Source organism: Papaver somniferum, unplaced genomic scaffold (assembly GCF_003573695.1).
Source record: "Papaver somniferum cultivar HN1 unplaced genomic scaffold, ASM357369v1 unplaced-scaffold_24, whole genome shotgun sequence".
Lineage (NCBI taxonomy): Eukaryota > Viridiplantae > Streptophyta > Magnoliopsida > Ranunculales > Papaveraceae > Papaver > Papaver somniferum.
The window spans coordinates 6,744,069-6,748,867 of NW_020634374.1; the positions used below are offsets into that span (position 1 = coordinate 6,744,069).

General features: G+C 35.4%; 1 pseudogene; it reads left to right on the forward strand.

Moving 5' to 3' along the window:
- The first annotated feature begins 362 nt into the window (after positions 1-362).
- LOC113340972 lies at positions 363-1,464 on the forward strand (annotated as a pseudogene).
- The last annotated feature ends 3,335 nt before the right edge of the window (positions 1,465-4,799 follow it).

The window sequence follows — 4,799 nt, forward strand, 5'->3', positions numbered from 1 at the left end:
TACGATCTGTCAATGAGAAAGAGAAGATAATAGTTTGGGTTTTCTTTATGATCATCATCTTCATCATGATTTATGAATGAGAAGACAAGGATGGGAGAAGATAATAGATTTAGTTTTTCTTTTTATGATCTTCATCTTCATCATGATGAAATCATGATCATCATCTTCATCGTGATTTTCAATAATAAGAGAAGGAAAAGATTATAGATTATAGATTTAGGTTTTTTATTTTTATTATATGAATAGTGAAATTTAGGTAAGGGCATTTTTGACTTTATCATATACCTTAGGTCCCCTATCCACCATTTGGTTACACATATCTTTTTAAGCCCCCAAAAACTCAGCCCCCTACAACCCCAATAATGGAGTTCTACCTACATATAAAACGTGCAATAACATTTGATTTATACAAGAACCTGAGAAAACTGAAATACCTTGGCAAGTTTCATCCATTTGATTTGGATTTCAAGAAACATTGTCAAAAGGGGACACTGCCAAACTACACGGTGATTGAACAACGTTTTCTGGATCTAAATTTTTTTCCGGGAAACGATGATCGCCCTTCTCATGACGTTGCGGAGGGTCAAAAAATAGTTAAACATGTTTACTAGACCCTCAGATCAAGTCCACAATGGGAGAAGATGTTGTTTATCATAACGTACGACGAACATGGTGGATTTTATGATCATTTCCCAACTCCTACTGTTGGAGTTCCTAGTCCAGATGGGCTTGTAGGTTCCGATACTTACAAGTTTCAGTTCGATCGACTTAGTGTTCGTGTTCCAACTATTATGATTTCTCCCTGGATTGAACGTGGAACTGGTCTGTATATCTTCAAAATTCTTTCATTTACATGACTTATTCTATATATAAATTATTGAATTGATGAGTAAAAAATGTGAGTTTTTTTTCTTCCCTTTCAGTCGTGCATAAACCATCAAGGCCAGATCCGACATCAATTCCAGCAAGAGTTAAGAAAATCTTCAGTTTAAATGAGATTCTGACAAAGCGCGATGCATGGGCGAGTACTTTTGAATCTGTCATCTCTAGAAATACTCCAAGAACTGATTGCCCAGGTAATTCTATACATTTATGTATTAATTTTACCGGTCTTCTATTGAGCTATATCATTTTATCTACAACTGAGTCACAAGCATATATTGATATTTATTGATAACAAAATGTACGTTACCTGTAGTCACATTGCCCGATCCACAAAAGATACGACCACGTGAAGTAGATGACAATGGAAAGCTCGGCGAATTTCAAGAGGAACTTGTACAGATGGATGCAGCATTGAATGGGGATTTTTACAAGGACACATACCTAAAAAAAACTAGTAAAAAACATGACTCGTGCAGAAGGTTGCTAACTAGTAGATTTTTCCATTTCACTTCTAGTAGATTCTCCCATTTCACTTCTTTCTTTTCCAGCAATTCTTTTGCTTCTTCTATTAGTAGTCGGTTGTTCGGGTGTATTTCTTCTTCTAACAATTTCTTCAATGTTAACAATATTGCAAGAAATTATGAAAAATTCTTAATCAATCACTTTAAATTTTCACAAATCTCAATATCAATCTTTAGTTTTTTCTAGAATAATCTTCAACTCCTCTCTGTTTCTAGCGCCATTATATAGTTGCAGGAAATCCTACACCACACCCCTCATATGGTTTCATTGTTGATCAACTCATTTTTAGGTTTACACTCTTAATTTTATTGATAAATCTTTGGATGTTCTTACAAGAAAGATAAAGAAGTCAAGAATGATCTCTGCTCTGGACTTTCTCTCTCCTATTTACTTGTTTCTTACTCAAAAAAGATCTCTCCCTTTCTTTACAACTCGAACGACTATTTATAAGAAAATACATAGTGGATGACAGCTAATCTATCCTTTATTTTCGGATATGATCTGCGATATTCTCGCAACCTTGTTAATTTCGCAAACTCTCTAATCTTCGCAGGACTATCACATCTTTCTCGTGATCTTAGATGACGTCATTTATTCTGTCATTTCTGAAACTGTTCTGCGACGCTGTTATGCTATGTCATTGATAATTTCGCTGAAACATTATCATTGCGATATTCTGATCCTACATCTTTCCTCTTCTCATATCTTCTCTGCAAAGTAGAGAATGATATGAGAAATGCCGCAGCTGCTCATCTTTTCATATTCTGCATTTATCACAAGTATACTTTCGTCCATTTGTTTCTTGACACGTCTTCTGTAACCGCAACTTTTCAACCGCTCACGTCTCTTCGTCTTAATGGTGTTTATTTCTTCGAGTAAAAAAATTCTCCTTTATATATTCATCTTACTCTTCTTTCTATTTTTATTTTTACTTTCTCTTCTATTTTTATTCTCTCGTCTCTGCAATTCTGTTATTCTTATGCAAGTTCTGCTGCTGTAACTTTTTCTTCCTTCAATCCTTTTACTTTCGATACATTCCCATACTCTTTATTCAAACATGGCTCCAAGTGGTCATAGGTATGAGAAGAATTTACAAGATGTCCAAAAAGATCTTGCTGATAAAGGTTTCATACTCTCCACCATTCCTAGTGAGAATGCCAAATCAATTCTTTCTGTCAAACTTTTCTATGATCAATATTGTGATGATCAATCAATCATAATTTCGCTAGGTCAGATTCTCGCAGGTCTCCCCATTCCTCTTTATAACCCAGATTTTCCTTTATTTTATGAAATTCTCGCTCATTCGGGATTTTCGCGAGCCATCTTCCAACTGAGTGGGGACTACATTCGTCTGATGCTAGAGTTCGCTAATCGTGGTGCTGGTAGAGTATCTCTGTACTCCAAAGAACTTAGGGATCCTAAGTTCGCAAACCTAGAGATAGTTGCTGAGAAGTATACAGTGGCGAATTTATTTGAGAACTACGAACTTATATCCATGAAGAAAGAGAATACTTGCTGGGGTATTCGTTTAAAAAGGAAAGATAACATTGATGAAGAAAAAGTTCTCATGCAAGATATTGACTGGCATTCTGGTAAAAAAACAACTCCTCGCCAATCTAAAGATGATAAATGGTGTGTTTTTCCTTTAATGCTAAAGGGGCCCTACATTGTTGGGTCAAATGTTCTTCCTGCGAATCTCGCTGCTTATCAACCTTGGGTTTTCTCTTGGCCCGAAAAGGAGAAAGAGGTATGTTTCTTCTCATTTAACTCACTTTATATTTCTTTATTTATTTTTATTATTCTGCTTGCTAGATCTTGCGGCATTTCGCAGATACAAAAACTTAAAGATAGTTATAACAGGACTGGGAAATCTAGTACTCTGTTAGCTCTTCGCTCCTACACGGATGAGGTAAGAAATTTTCTCTTATGATTTTAAAATTTCTTCAACTTTTTCTTTTGATTTTAAATAGTATACTGTTACTTCCATGCTTCCATTTATTATTTATGTCTGTGTGTGAAGATTATTGCTGAAGTAGAAGAATCTGCCGATGTTGCGAAGATTAGTGATAAAGGTAAAGGTGCTCTTCACTGGGAAAAATCAACTGGTCCTCCTCTAAAGAAAAGGAAAGTTCGTTCTTCTTCTCCTTCAAATGTTCCTCCTAACGAAAATTTCGATAGTGACAAGGGTGATGAGGACAACGATGATCTTGTTGCAACTGAAGATTCTCCACCCGAATCCTCTATGACTAAGCTTTCTGGCCTCTTTTCTGATTCTCTACAAGGAATGGGATATAGCCAATTTGCAAATACCTGCAAAGCTCTCGCTACCCTTTGCGATGTCCCTTTACTAGATGGTGATAGCTCTCTTCGTGGAGTTTCTAGATCAGTGACTCCCGACTTCTTGCATTCTCTCAATAGTCTAGTATACTTTTATCCTTTTACTTCTTCATTGTTATAACTCAAAATTTCTTTCTACATTAATATTTTTTATATCTTTTCATAGACTGGAAAAGCTTCTTTTGTTGTTGCCTCAGATCTAGAGAGAAGACGCGAAAATCTTGAAAAGAAGAATCTTCAATTTCGCAAAAAGAATGAAGAATTGGAAGCTGAAGTTAAAGGTCTTCGCGAGAAAAATAGACAATTAGAAATTGATTCTTCTTCTTATAAGAACAAAATCTCTAGTCTTCAGCAAGCTAATAATCACCTTTACGGTATGTTACTTTTCTCTTTTCCCTTTATTCATTCATCCTGTTGTTTTATCTTATTTAAATGATCCTTTTTGCAGACATTTATGGTCTTTCTGACGAAGCTACCCTTCCTCGCTCATTTCCTAATGCCTTGGATAATGATACCCTTCTTGAACGTCTTAACAATTCCTTAAATAGCTTCTCAAATGATAGAATTTCATCTCTTTCTCTAAATGAACTTAGATCTAAATTTCGCCTCTTAGAAATTGATCATAGATCAAGTTTAGGCTTAGCCAACAGATTTAAGCGTCTCCTTATTGATTCCAAAGAGAAAACCAATGAGTTAAGAACCAAAATTAGCGGTCTCATAGATGATAAGGATCGTATCTCTGATTAAGGTGCCAAGGATTTGGCGAAATTCCAAGAGGCTCTCCTTGAAGTTCAACTTGAGCGAGATGAAGCTAACCGCAAGAATATTGAACTCTGCGAAAGGGAAAATCAAATTCGTTCTCGTCTTCTCATAAGTAGTGATGATGAATTTATTTGGGCTGCGAAAATTTTAGATGATGCTAGAAAAGATTTAGGCGTAAATGTTAGTCTCCAAGTTGAACATACAGCCTTGATTAGAGATATGATTTCTGACAGAGAAGGTTGCTAATTACTCTTCTTTACTAATCTTTTGCTTCTTATGAATTTTCACCAAGT